At 36.0% G+C, this 16,184-nt stretch overlaps 1 long non-coding RNA gene across 1 annotated transcript; it reads right to left on the bottom strand.

Moving 5' to 3' along the window:
- Positions 1 to 13,008: 13,008 nt before the first annotated feature.
- Positions 13,009 to 14,168, bottom strand: LOC115202683 (uncharacterized). Its single transcript, XR_003880015.1, has 2 exons — positions 14,081 to 14,168; positions 13,009 to 13,201 (listed from the first exon to the last, which is right to left on the bottom strand). It is a non-coding gene; the product is annotated as an uncharacterized LOC115202683 (long non-coding RNA).
- Positions 14,169 to 16,184: the final 2,016 nt, after the last annotated feature.

The raw sequence follows: 16,184 nt of genomic DNA, 5'->3' as shown, positions 1-16,184 counted from the left end.
TATACTAATAAAACATCTTAATCATCTATGTTACCCAACTAATTCTGATTCATCCACGACAGTCGCAAACTTGGTGGGTGTCAAATTAGCTAGTCGTGATGGCCGGGCTATCTACTCAGAATATTACTAGCTATTTTAAAATCTGACACAGCGATTGCATAAAGGAGTTCTGTATATATAATTCTTAAAATAATTGTTATGTATTTTGTGAACATTAATCGTGAGTAATTAAGTAAATTCACCGGAAGTTTGCGGTGGGTATGCTAGTTCTGAACATCACATGCTAATGTAAAAAGCTGGTTTTTGATATAAATATGAACTTGATTGAACAAAACATTCATGTATTGTATAACATAATGTCCTAGGAGTGTCATCTGATGAAGATCATCAAAGGTTAGTGCTGCATTTAGCTGTGCTTTTGGTTTTTCAGACATATAGGCTTGCTTTGAAAATGGCTGTGTGATTATTTTTGGCAGGGTACTCTCCTGACATAATCTAATGTTTTGCTTTTGCTGTAAAGCCTTTTTATAATCGGACAGTGTGGTTAGATTAACGAGAGTCTTGTCTTTAAAATGGTGTAAAATAGTAATATGTTTGAGAAATTAAAGTTATAGCATTTATGAGGTATTTGTATTTTGCTCCACGCGATTCCACTGGCTGTTGAATAGCAAGCATCCCACCTTGCCCAGGGAGGTTAATGGAAGGGAAACTCATGCTGACACCTAGTTTGTTGACTGCTGGATTTATCAAGTGAGTTGCGAGGACTGCGTTTTATTTGCATCTGATAAAACTTTATATTTCTTGAGGAAATAGCATTGTTTGTGTGAGCCAAACTTATTTTATATATATATTTTTTTTTATGGCAGGGAAATTCGCACTGACACTTAATGTTAGCTTGATGACTATTTGTTTTTACCAATCTATGGTACAATGTTATTTGCAAATGTATAAAATATATATATTTATATAATTTATGTCAACCACTTGCGTGGTGCAAAGGACTGTTTTTATTTGCAACTAGTAAGAACTTTTCTTTTTGTGAGACCCTGATTCATGTGAACGTATACAAGTTTAATATTCTTCATATAGTCACTGTGATAGGAAATGTCCGTTTCTGTTTTTTCTATTAATGCCAGGGGAATCCGTAATATTTTGTAAAGGAAATCTTTATTTTTGTATTGTAAGGGTAAGAGTGCCGACTTTTATTTCGTTCAAGAAACTCATGCCTGTTCCACAGATACTGTGTTTTGGAAGTGTCAATGGGGGAATGATATTTGGTTTTCATTTGGTACTAATCGGTCAGCAGGTGTTGCTATTTTAAAAGGCAACTTTAAGGGTCATATATTGAGTCATGAAGCAGATAATACAGGGAGATGGATTATACTATTAGTAGATGTCAACCATGTTCAATTCATTGTTGTAAATACTTATTCTTCCAATAACAAGTCAAGTAACTGTATTTTATTTAGAGACATTGAGAGGAAAATAAGTAAAATTGTCTAAATTTCCATTGGCCAAAGTAATATGGGGTGGAGATTTTAATACGGTACTACATGATAATCTAGATAGATGGCCTCCTAAGGGTAGCAATTCTGTTTGTGAGATAAGGAATATATGTCTAAGGTTAGGTGTTCTAGATTTGGAGACATAAGAACCCACATAGGATTATGTTTACATGGAGTACTAAAGATTTATCTATACAATCCTGTATTGATTTCTGGCTGATATCTGAAGATATGGCTGACAAGGTTGATACAGTCTCGATTGAACCATCGATTTTAACAGACCACAAAGGGATCTCAATAAAGATAAATATGCATGGTTTGTCAACAAAAAAAGTTAGCAAAGGTTACTGGAAAATGAACAAGACTTTACTAGAGAATGAAGTATTTAAGAAGGAAGTAGCAGGAATTAATGATAAATACTGGAATTGTGCCTGTGTTATGAATATGTTTGGAAGTTACTGGGAGCTAATGAAATTTGATTAAGGCTTTTGGCTATTTCAATGGGGAAAGAAATTGCTCGTGCCAAGCGAGAGAAAGAATATGACATCATAAAGGGAATATTGGATTATACAAAAAAAAGTGAACTAACTAATCAGGAATTACTGGAGCTATCATCATTGCAAATGCAGTTAGACTGTATCTACGAGGAAAAGGCCCAGGGAGCATTTGTAAGATCAAGATGAAAATGGATGGAAGAGGGAGAGAAAAATACAAATATTTCTTTAATTTAGAAAAAAGGGCAGGCAAAAACATTTCCATATGTAAATTAATGATTAATAATACTCCCAATGAAAATCCAAAAGAAATCTCTCAGCATGTTGCCCAGTTTTATCAGAATCTGTATACATCAGCCCAGCCAACTTCCAATATGGATCTTTTCTTAGACAACGTAGCAAATATTGCTAAGAAGAGAGATAATGATTTCAGGGATTTTTGTGATGATGAGTTATCTGAAATTGAGATAAAAGACGATTAAAAGCCTTAAGGACAATATGTCCCCTGGAAATTATGGTTTAATAAGCGAGTTTTATAAAGCATTCAATGATAAATTGATTCCTTTCATTCTTGCTGTTTCAAGAATCAATAGAAAAGGGGGAGTTACCGGCTTCCTTAAAGCAAGGTGTAATTACTTTGATTCCCAAACCTAATAAGGATACTCTTTATATAGACAACTGGAGACCCATTAGCCTGTTGAATAATGATGGGAAAGTATTTGCCCTTGTATTTGCTAAGAGGTTGAAACAAGGCTTGCATCATATAATTGATGAAGAACAATCTGGTTTTATGCATGCTCGACACATTAGTAATAACATCAGGTTGATCTTAGATATGATTGACTATAATGACCTCATCCTTGATGAAAGTTTTCTTATGTTTGTTGATTTTTATAAAGCATTTGACATTGTAGAACATGAGTTTATGTTCAAAGCAATATGTTTTTGGGGGTTTGGTGACATTTTTGAAAGAGGTCCAAACTTTATATAGTGGTTGTACTAGCTCTGTAAAATTAGCTCGCGGGACATCCCAAAGATTTGATATTGGCCGTGGCATTAGGCAGGGCTGCCCAATTAGTCCATTTGTATTTTTATTGGTTACTCAAATTATGGCCTTTCATATCAACAAAGGGAATTTAAGGTGTTTCAGCACATATGTCAACTGGCTGATGATACCACCATATTTTTAAGAGACAGGAATGAGGTTTCTAAAGCGGTTTCCTGTATTGAAGACTTTTCCTTAGTTTCGGGTTTGAAAATTAATATCAATAAGTCAGTCTTATTTCCACTCAAGGATTGTGTTTTACAGGAAGTATATGGTATCCCAATTAAAGATAAGGTTACTTATCTTGAAATTGTTATATCCAAGGATGAAAAACAAAGGAGTGAATTGAACTTTAACCCCATTATTGAGAAAACAAAGAAGAAATTGAACCTCTGGTTGATGAGAGATATTTCGTTATAAGGTCAGGTTTTATTATCCAAAGCTGAAGGGTTATCCAGATCGCTTTATGTCTCATTATCACTTGACTTACCCCCTAAAATTGTAAAGGACTTAGATAAGATTCTTTACAATTTTATTTGGAGGAACAAGCCTCACTATCTATGAAAATATATTCTCACTAATACCCAAGAACAAGGAGGTCTTGAGGTTTTAGATTTCAATACTCTAAATAATACTTTTAAAATAAATTGGATTCTGAAGTATGTTAAGAACCAGAACAGTATTTGGAATGTCTTCCCTAAGTATTTATTTGACTCTGTTGGTGGTTTAGAATTTTTGCTTCGATGTAATTTTGATATTGATAAAATCCCAGTAAAGTTGGCAAAATTCCATAAGCAGGCAAATTTAGCTTGGATGTTAGCGTATAAACACAATTTTTACCCACAGATACTTTTGATGGAACAAAGATATACGATTTAAAAATAAGTATTTTTCATAACTGGTTTGAGAATAAAATTATTTTGGTTGGTCAGTTACTGAATAAAGATGGATATCTACTCTCATATGGGGAATGTCTTGATAAGTTAAATATTCCAATAACCCCAAAAGAATATGCAACTGTTTTTGATGTGATTCCAAAGTGGTTGTATATCTTTATATTCCTCTGTGGTAGATGTAGTAACAGATTTACATGAAAATATATTCATTGGCAATATTAACATCAAAGATAAATGTAGTAATTAACAGATTAGGAATATTGTTTGTGATACTTCAATTCCCTCAGCAAGATTATTTTAGTAAAATATCTATGGTGATATACAATGGGGGAAAGCATGGAAAATTGCTAACAATTTTCTAACAAATAAATGGAGAAGGAGACCATTTTGCATTTGTTTTTTACCTGTATTTATAGCAGAATGTTTTGGATTGACATACAGAATTTTGTTACAAAAAAATAGGAACGGTTGTACTATTTAATGGTTTTGATAATGATTTATTTCAGAAAATCTGACATAGATAAAGATGTAGTATATTTAATTCACCTGCTAATAATACTAGGTCAATTTCATATTCACAAATGCAAATGTTCTAATTCAGAACATCACTTTTTTCACTTTATTAATGAGTTTAAATAATATGGCACCACTTCAACTAAAATGAAAAACAAAAAGGCAATTAAAACTTGTATTATTAATGAATATGATTTGTTTGTTTAGGATTCCTGGCAAGTTAAATAGTTTGTTAGTATGCTTGTTTGCATGTGACTATTCATCTTTTGTTTGATGATACTTGTTAATAAAGAAAAGAAAAGAAAAAAATCATTAAATTGAACAACTACCAGAGAGAACATTCTCTATAGGAATTGCATACCATATTTTTTCCATACATGGAAAATAATACTTTATTGTCAATCCACAATTACTTACTTAGATAAGGCCTCAACAAGGCTCCAGTTAATGGTTGAAAATAACTTATTTCAGTGCCAATGAGTTACACTGAGTGAATAAAACATTAAGAACACCTGCATGACATATGCTGACAAGGTGAATCCAGTTTAAAGCTATAATCCCTTATGGATGTCACTAGTTAAGTCCACTTAAATCAGTATAGATAAACAGGAGGAGACAGGTTTAAAAACATATTGTAAGGCTTGAGATAATTGAGACATGGGTTGTGTATGTGTGCCATTCAGAGGGTGAATGGGCAAGACAAAATATTTACATGCCTTTCAATGGGATATGGTAGTAGGTGCCAGGGGTACCAGTTTGTGTCAAGAACTGCAACGCTGCTGGGTTTTTTACACTCAACAGTTTCCCGTGTGTATCAAGAATGGTCCACCACTCAAAAGACATACAGCCAACTTGACACAACTGTGGGAAGCATTGGAGTCAACATGGCCCAGCATCCCTGTGAATGTTTTGTACACTCAGTACATTAATAGTATTGGTACCGTGTTCTTGCCGTAACCTGTGAAGCTGGAGCAGCCTGCGAGGCAGGGGGAGGTGTAGGTTAGAGGTCGACCGATTAATCGGAATGGCCGATTAATTAGGGCCGATTTCAAGTTTTCATAACAATCGGTAATCGGTATTTTTGGCCACCGATTTGCCAATTATTTTTTTTTTTTTTAAACCTTTATTTAACAAGGAAAGTCAGTTAAAGAACACATTCTTATTTTCAATGACGGCCTAGGAACGGTGGGTTAACTGCCTTGTTCAGGGGCAGAACGACAGATTTTTACCTTGTCAGCTTGGGGATGCAACCTTACGTTAACTAGCCCAATGCTCTAACCACCTGCTTTACGTTGCCAAGGTAAGTTGCTAGCTAGCATTAAACTTATCTTATAAAAAAACAATCAATCAATCATAAACACTAGTTAAGCACAAAACACAGACCTTATTTGAAGTAGATCAAGACATTCTCTATGGAAGACATGAACGGTAAAATAACGAAGGAACCCCTTTCAAGTTCAGCCGCAAGTTATTACAGGAATTATGACGCGTCGACTATTTCTCTCTAAACCATATACCTTTGACTATTACGAGCCTGCTGCTGCCTACCACCGCTCAGTCAGACTGCTCTATCAAATATAAAATCATAGACTTAACTATAATGTAATAAACCTTAGGTCATTAATATGGTCAAATCCGGAAACTATCATCTCGAAAACATTATTCTTTCAGTGACATACGGAACCGTTCCGTATTTTATTTAACGGGTGGCATCCATAAGTCTAAATATTCCTGTTACATCGCACAACCTACAATGTTATTTCATAGTTCCGTAAAATTATGGCAAATTAGTTCGCAATGAGCCAGATTCTGTATACCCTGATTCTGCGTGCAACGAACGCAAGAGAACTGACACAATTTCACCTGGTTAATATTGCCTGCTAACCTGGATTTCTTTTAGCTAAATATGCAGGTTTAAAAATATATACTTCTGTGTATTGATTTTAAGAAAGGCATTGATGTTTATGGTTAGGTACAGTCGTGCAACGATTGTGCTTTTTTTCGTAAATGCGCTTTTGTTAAATCATCCCCGTTTGGCGAAGTCTGCTGTCTTTGTTAGGAAGAAATAGTCTTCACAGTTCGCAACAAGCCAGGCGGCCCAAACTGCTGCATATAACCTGACTCTGTTTGCAAGAGAAGTGACACATTTTCCCTAGTTAAAATAAATTCATGTTAGCAGGCAATATTAACTAAATATGCAGGTTTAAAAATATATACTTGTGTATTGATTTTAAGAAAGACATTGATGTTTATGGTTAGGTACATGTCGGAGCAAAGACAGTCTTTTTCGCGAATGCGCACCACATCGATTATATGCAAAGGAGGACAGGCTAGATAAACTAGTAATATCATCAACCATGTGTAGTTAACATGTTAGGGCTAGGGGGCAGTATTTACACGGCCGGATAAAAAAACGTACCTGATTTAATCTGGTTACTACTCCTGCCCAGTAACTAGAATATGCATATAATTATTGGCTTTGGATAGAAAACACCCTAAAGTTTCTAAAACTGTTTGAATGGTGTCTGTGAGTATAACAGAACTCATATGGCAGGCAAAAACCTGAGAAGATTTCATGCAGGAAGTGGCCTGTCTGACAAGGAGTCGTTCTTCTTGTCTCTGTTTATTGAAGAGTGAGGATCTTAGCTGTAACGTGACACTTCCCACGGCTCCCATAGGCTTTCAGAGCCCGGGAAAAAGCTGAACGATATCAAGGCAGCCTCTGGCTGAAACACATTATCGCCTTTGCCAAGTGGCCGATCAGAGGACAAAGGAATTAGGCGTGTGCCCGAGTCGACCCCGTGCTGTATTTTCTTTCGGCTGTTTACCTAATTGCAGATTCCCGGTCGGAATATTATCGCTTTTTTACGAGAAAAATGGCATAAAAATTGATTTTAAACAGCAGTTGACATGCTTCGAAGTACGGTAATGAAATATTTAGAAATCTTTTGTCACGAAATGCGCCGTGCGCATTACCCTTATTTACCATTGGGATAATGTCTTGAACGCACGAACAAAACGCCGCTGTTGGAACATAACTATGGATTATTTTGGACCAAACCAACATTTGTTATTGAATTAGAAGTCCTGGGAGTGCATTCTGACGAAGAACAGGAAAGGTAATCAAACTTTTCTAATAGTAAATCGGAGTTTGGTGAAGGCTAAACTTGCTGGGTGTCTAAATAGCTAGCCCTGTGATGCCGGGCTATCTACTTAGAATATTGCAAAATGTGCTTTCACCGAAAAGCTATTTTAAAATCGGACATATCGAATGCATAGAGGAGTTCTGTATCTATAATTCTTAAAACAATTGTTATGCTTTTTGTGAACGTTTATCGTGAGTAATTTAGTAAATTCACCGGAGGTTTGCGGGGGGTATGCTAGTTCTGAACGTCACATGCTAATGTAAAAAGCTGGTTTTTGATATAAATATGAACTTGATTGAACAAAACATGCATGTATTGTATAACATAATGTCCTAGGTGTGTCATCTGATGAAGATCATCAAAGGTTAGTGCTGCATTTAGCTGTCTTCTGGGTTTTTGTGACATTATATGCTAGCTTGAAAAATGGGTGTCTGATTATTTCTGGCTGGGTACTCTGCTGACATAATCTAATGTTTTGCTTTCGTTGTAAAGCCTTTTTGAAATCGGACAGTGTGGTTAGATTAACGAGAGTCTTGTCTTTAAATAGCTGTAAAATAGTCATATGTTTGAGAAATTGAAGTAATAGCATTTCAAAGGTTTTGAAAATCGCGCCACAGGATTCAACTGGCTGTTACGTAGGTGGGACGATTTCGTCCCGCCTGCCCTAGAGAGGTTAACCTCTCTCGGGTATGTGGGACGAAATCGTCCCACCTAGTCAACAGCCAGTGGAATCCTGTGGCGCGATATTCAAAAACCTTAAAAATGCTATTACTTCAATTTCTCAAACATATGACTATTATACACCATTTTAAAGACAAGACTCTCGTTAATCTATCCACATTGTCCGATTTCAAAAAGGCTTTACAACGAAAGCAAAACATTAGATTATGTCAGGAGAGTAACCAGCAGGAAATAATCACACACCCATTTTTCAAGCTAGCATATAATGTCACAAAAACCAAAACCACAACTAAATGCAGCCCTACCCTTTGATGATCTTCATCAGATGACACTCCTAGGACATTATGTTATACAATACATGCATGTTTTGTTCAATCAAGTTCATATTTATATCAAAAACCAGCTTTTTACATTAGCATGTGACGTTCAGAAATAGCAAACATACCGAAAACTTCCGGTGAATTTACTAAATTACACAAAAAACATAAACATTATTTTAAGAATTATAGATACAGAACTCCTTTATGCAATCGCGGTGTTAGATTTTAAAATAGCTTTTCGGCAAAAGCACATTTTGCAATATTCTGAGTAGATAGCTCGCCATCATGGGCTAGCTAATTTGACACCCACCAAGTTTGGCTTTCACTAAACTCAGAATTACTATAAGAAAAATTGGATTACCTTTGCTGTTCTTCGTCAGAATGCACTCCCAGGACTTCTACTTCATCCACAAATGTTGTTTTGGTTCAAAATAATCCATAGTTATGTTCAAATATCCTCTGTTTTGTCCGTGCGTGCGTTCAGGTCCCTATCCGAACGGTGACGCGCGGAAGCATGTCGTGACAAAACATTTCTAAATATTCCATTACCATACTTCGAAGCATGTCAAACGCTGTTTAAAATCTATTTTTATGCGATTTTTCTGGTAAAAAAACGATAATATTCCGACCGGGAGACGTCCTTTCCGTTCAAAGACTCAAAATCTAAATCTCAAAATCTAAAATGGACTCTTCACGTGCACGCACGCCCCCATTTCATTGTTCTCACTCAGATCGACCACTTTCCAAATGCGCTACTGTTTTTCAGCCAGGGACTGCAGAGTCATCATTCAACGTTCTGGCGCCTTCTGAGAGCTTATGGGAGCCTTAGAAAATGTCACGTTACAGCAGAGATCCTCTGTTTTCGATAAAGAGGCTATAGAAGGCCAAGAAATGGTCAGAGAGGGCACTTCCTGTATAGAATCTTCTCAGGTTTTGGCCTGCCATATGAGTTCTCTTATACTCACAGACACCATTCAAACAGTTTTAGAAACTTTAATGTGTTTTCTATCCAAATCAAACAATTTAATGCATATTCTAGTTTCCGGACAGGAGTAATAACCAGATTAAATCGGGTAGGTTTTTTATCCGGATGTGAAAATACTGCCCCCTACCCTAGAGAGGTTAAACCGCCTCGGCGTTTTGATACCCGTGTAAATCTCACTAGGTAACGTTTGTCAACATATTTTCATAAATCCACTCTACAAAAAAATTATCTTTGCTTATATTGATCAGAGTTATATCCTATGGATATCTACACAGTTATAAAATTGGCAAGGTGGTGTAAGCTTAAACAAAACACAGACCTTATTTTAAGTTAATCTAAAAATATTCTATGGAATAAACGAAGGAACAGCTTTTCAGATTTTGCTAGAAGGTGTCATGGGAATTATGACTCGCACTTTGGTAGTCAATTCTTACCATGCCCATTATTAAAATATGATTTCCTGCATATAGAAATTACAGTTTTTGTTTTCAGCATTCATCACAGGTAACTTAAACTCTATTTTTATTATTCAAACAGTTGAGAGTATTTGTCTCCTAAGCAGACTCTTCAGTATCGTTGTCACTTCAGAGCTGTGTGTGTGTGTGTGTATATATATATATATATATATACATACATACATACATACATATAAAAAAATAAATAATAATTGGCAGATTAATCGGTATCTGGTTTCGGTCCCCCAATAATCGGTATCGGCGTTGAAAAATCATAATCGGTCGACCTCTAGTGTAGGTGATGCCGTTGTCTGAACACACAGAGTCCCACTCCCCAGCCAAGCAGGAGCAGTCTCTGTTACACTCTGACAACAGGCTGCCATCGTACACCAGGGGACCTGGGGGACAGAGGAAATGGCTGGTAATAATGATGTTTAACCTGTTACATCTAGACGTAACCCCGTTCCGCCAGCGGGACACCTAGCCAACAGCCAATGGGATTGCATGGCGCGAAATCCACAAACTACTAAAATACCACAATTCAATTTTCTCAAACAATCAACTATTTTACACCATTTTAAAGATAAGACTCTCGTTAATCTAACCACATTGTCCGATTTCAAAAAGGCTTTACAGCGAAAGCAAAACATTAGATTATGTTAGGAGAGTACATAGACACAAATAATCACACAGCCATTTTCCAAGCAGGGAAATATGTCACAGAAACCAAAAACACAGCTAAATGATGCACTAACCTTTGACGATCTTCATCAGATGACACTCCTAGGACATTATGTTATACAATACATGTATGTTTTGTTCAATCAAGTTCATATTTATATCCCAAAACAGCTTTTTACATTGGCGGGTGATGTTCAGAAAATGAATTTCCCACCACAAACTTCCGGTGAATTTACAAAAATACTCTTCATAAACGTTGACAAAATACATAACAATTATTTTAAGAATTATAGATACACAACTTCTTTATGCAATCGCCATGTCAGATATTGATTGACTGGCGTTTGTCCATGACTCTACTGTCAAACCCCTAACATTGTTTTATGTGCTGCTATGTTGTTGCAGCCTAGTATCCAAACTGATATGCCATTTTTAGTAAAAAAAATGAAAAATGCACATGGGTGCAGTTTCTTGTCCTCCTCGTTCCGTTGCGAAAGGACCGCACCAGCTCCGGTGTCCGAGGCGTTCACCTCTACCAAAAGGTACGAGTAGGATCTCACTGAGTATTTAGTCATGACCTTTGGAATATCAAACTCACCGGCATTCTTTCAAGCATTGATCAATGACACTCTTAGGGATATGTTGAATCGGTTCGTCTTTGTTTACCTCGTCGACATTCTGATCTTCTCCAAAAACATAAGGCCCTGTCCCACCTCACTCAAGCAGGTTTTTGCTGGAATACCGAGGCTGACAGGGCATTCATAGAGCTCAAGGGACATTTTCCCGCTCTGATCCCGGTATTGGGATTTATTTACAAGTGACCATGGCGGGAAATTCAAAACTGCAAGAATCTAATAATTTCAATTTCTCAAACAATCAACTATTTTTCACCATTTCAAAGATAAACATCTCCTAAATCCAACCACATTGTCCGATTTCAAAGAGGCTTTACGGCAAAAGCATAAAGTTAGGTTATGTTAGGAGAGTACATTGAAAATAGCTGTGTGTAATGTTTTGTCAATTCAAAGACAGGCGTCACCAAAAGCAGATATCCAGCTAAAATTATACACTAACCTTTGACAATCTTCATCAGATGACACTCCTAGGACAATATGTTATACAATACATGCATTTTTTTGTTCCATCAAGTTCATATTTATATCCAAAAAAAGCATTTTACAGTAGCGGTGAAATTCTGATTTTTTTCTCCCTCAAATGCTTTCGGTGAATAAGCGTTACAATTTACAAAATTACTATTCGAAAACATTGGTAAATTATAATATTGTCATTCAAGGAATTATAGATTAACATCTCGTAAATGCTACCGCATTGCCAGATTTCAAAATAACTTTACTGGGAAATCACACTTTGCAATAAACGGGGTGCTATGCTAAGAACAATAGGCTGGGATATACAGGTTAGCACCATCTAATATCAATAATACTATTGTAAATAATCCCTTACCTTTCATTATCTTCATCAGAAGGCTCTTCCAGGAATCCCAGGTCCACAACAAATGTGGTTTCTTTCAACAAAGTTCATAATTTCTGTCCAAATAACTCCAAGTTGTTCCATGTTGTTAGGCGTTCAGTAGGCTCCTCAAAATCTAGGGCGGGGGGGGGGAAGTCACAACGAAAAGTAAAAAAAAAAAATCTATTTACGTTCGTTCAAACATGTCAAACGTTGTTTAGCATCAATCTTTAGGGCCATTTTTAACGTGAAACATCAATAATATTTCAACCCAACCTCTCCTGTGTCTTGAAAAACGTTTTTGAAAAATGTCTCGCCTCACGTGCACGCGCAGGTGTGCACAATAATGAAGTGACGACATCCCAGGGACGTCAACTTCCCTGCATTCTAATTCGGTCTCTGTTCATCATAGACGCTTCAAACAACTTTATAAATATCGTTGACATCTAGTGGAAGCCGTAGGAATTGCAAAATGAATACTTTGTCACTGTGTGATCTATTAGCAATGACTCAAATAGTACAGCCACAAAATTCTCATTTCCTGGATGTATTTTTCTCAGGTTTTTGCCTGCCATATGAGTTTTGTTATACTTACAGACACCATACAAACTGTTTTAGAGTGTTTTCTATCCAAATCTGTTAATAATATGCATATCCTAGCTTCTGAGTTGGTGTAGGAGGCAGTTAAAAATGGGCACATATTTTTTTCAAAATTCTCAATATTGCCCCCTAGCCCGTAGAGGTTAATAGGAACAACTAGAAAACTAGACAGTATTGAGAGCAGACTCTGAACCACAAAAAAATGGATGATACTTTAGTCTGTATCTAGTTTTTACTACATGAATTCTCAAGCAACTCAATGTTATTGTTGATACCCATCTCAAAGCTGCCGTCTATGAGTCCGATGAGAGAGCTGGACAGGTCAAAGTGTTTCTCTGAGTGATGGCACTCTTCATGTAGGTCCCTGACAGAGCTTTGGTGAAGGAGGCGAACGACAGGGCCACGATGAACTTCTGACAAATACAAGAGAGAGAACATTAGTGTGTGTTTGTCCAAGTGTATGTGCATGCGTGGATGCATGTGCAGACAGAGTGCATGTGTAGCTGAGGTGGCCTGCAATAGTAAAAAGAACAGACACAAGTTTACGTCTGCAAAGTTCTGGCGCTTTCTTTATTCTGAAGAATGTTTTTTTTCTCTTGTTCAATTGTTTATTTTCTTGTTAGTACTTTGAAAATATTCACATCAAACAAGTGCACACTTTAAATTATACAACATAAATGTACTTTACCTAAAGCACAACTCAAAAATGTTCCACAAATAACCCTGTCTTAGTGTATGGTTTCACATGAAAACCACAATGTATTTCACATTCATACAATAGAAACACCTATATATGAAAACATAAATAACTGAATGTTTTTCTATATACCGCTACCTCTATAGAAAACTGACAACAATACATTCAGCTTTAAGATAGTGGCACCTACAGAAAATCGTCTCTCTCTCACTGTATGAACTAAAAGTCCACCAGACTGAGCGTGCTCGGCCAGTTTACCAGCTAGTGAGCACAATTTTACACAAAAAAACCAATAACATGTAAAACCAACTCAGAAATGGATTCTTTATAAAAAATCTCCTAGACAAAATCCAGTACAAGTAAGCTACTCAGTAAACATAGTCTCTGTGAATCGTAAATCGTTTTTTACCTCAGCTAGCATCAAGCTAACATATACTCTCACTCAATGTAAATCACATTCTTCTCTCACTCAGTTCGACACAAAGCCAAAACAAGACCTTTACTAACGTGATAATACCTTGACAAAGTTGTTAAATAGCATGTTATTACATATTGTGTATATATTTGAACGTTTGGAAGTTCTGTTACATACCTGTAATAGTAAAAAGAACAGACCCAGTTTACCTCAGTAAATTTCTGATCCTTATTCTGCAGAATGGTGAGCGCTTGGCCAGAACTTGCTCTTTCTCCTGCTACAACAGTGCAACATCGCCATCTATTGGCCTGATGGACTGCTAACGCTAAAGTATGTAGAAAACTCAATTTAGATTAATTAAGACAAATACATAAAGACATTTGGGGGGGGTGTATAATAAATGGATCACAAATAAAATCATAAATAAATCACCCATCCTATCCAGTCAGATACGCAAAAAACACATGAATTCACATGTGAACATGGGAAGTGTTCCAAAAACATGTTTTCATGTAATTTTATGTGAAGATAATGTGATAACATGTAAAGCAACATGTGATTACATTAAACTACACATGTGAATATGTGATCACGTTGTGTTCCAAAACATGATTTCACATAAAATGTAAGTTGAAATCATGTGGTTTTTCTGTAAGGGCATGAATAAAAGATGCATTTTGATGTTTTGTTTGATTTTACATGATCTTGAAAATGCAATGTTCTTTGAGGTACTTCCATGTTCCTTTCCATGTATTTTCCATTTTACTTTCCCTCAGTCCTTTTCACTTTCCTTGGCAAAACAAGCTGTGTCTCCGTCAAGACTTATTCAGAGCCACCATGAATTGAAAGCAGCTTCTGACGGATTTTAAACCATTCAACAAATAGTTTTATAATGAAGAGTAGACCCTACTAAACACCCTTGATTCTTTCACACACATTGAAAGCCAAAAATCTCAAATTTGGACTCATCAGACCAAAGGACAGATTTTCACCAGTCTAAGGTCCATTGCTCGTGTTTCTTGGCCCAAGCAAGTCTCTTCTTATTATTGGTGTCCTTCCATAAGTAGTGGTTTCAATGGAGCAATTCGACCATGAAGAACTTCATGGCTACTTCGAAGAATCTCAAATATAAAATATATTTTGATTTGTTTAACACTTTTTTGCTTATTACATGATTCCAATTGTGCTTTTGCATAGTTTTGATGTCTTCACTATTATTCTAAAATGTATATAATTGTAAAAATAAAGAAAAACCCTTAAATGAGTAGGTGTGTCCAGACGTTTGACTGGTACTGTATATATTGTGATATTGCAAATATGGTACAATCCAGGGGTGCAAAGCTCTTGGAGACTTAACCAGAAAGACTCACAGCTTTAATCGCTGCCAAAGGTGATTCTAACATGTATTGTGAATACTTATGTAAATGAGATATTTATGTTTTTCATTTTCTTTACATTTGAAAAAAATTCAAAAAACATGTTTTCACCATGTCATTATGGAGTACTGTCTGTAGCTGGGTCAGATGATAAAAAAACTATAATTTAATCCATTTGGAATTCAGGCTATAAGAAAACAAAATGAGGAATAAGTTAAGGGGTATGAACACTTTCTGAAGGCACTGTATATCTGCAAGAAAGTGATAAATGAGAGACTCTTTGAAAGGGGGTAATATAAACATTGCCTTATTAAAAATAAAATGCTATCATGTTATAATCGGCATAGTTTCTCAGGCCAAATCTTCATTCTGTAAAATAAAGTAAAATAAACGCTAGTAAAATACATGCTTGTTAAAGGAATTGTATATCTTTGATGATAATAATCAAGAATCAATTCGCCTTGACTAATGCCCAAGGTTTGTAAGACAATGGGTTAAAATAATTAGGCAAGGACTCAGCTTTCTGCAAAAGGTATCTGTAGCTTTTATTCAGAGAACGTTCTGAGGTCAGGATAACAAAACAGTCATTATATAGTTCTTGCTTTCTTACGCACATGCATTTACACACAAACTGTTGGTGACCTGTCTCCCCCACAAACTTCTCACCCTCTTTATCACTCTCCCGAGCTCGCCTGTTTCTTTCCCTCAAGATAAGAAATGCTTTGAAGCTTTCACTCCCAGGAACATGTGTCTCCTGGTGTCCCTCGTAATTGCATATACACATTCCTTTCCCTATCACATGGTTCCTGAACTTTCCAGAACTAATCAAACTTATCTATCCCTACATTGATCATTACATTGATTATTCATTAACCATTCTGTATGACTAATAATTCATCATGGTC

The sequence above is a fragment of the Salmo trutta genome, chromosome 12 (genome assembly GCF_901001165.1).
Source record: "Salmo trutta chromosome 12, fSalTru1.1, whole genome shotgun sequence".
NCBI lineage: Eukaryota > Metazoa > Chordata > Actinopteri > Salmoniformes > Salmonidae > Salmo > Salmo trutta.
This window is presented reverse-complemented; position numbering and strand designations above follow the sequence as displayed.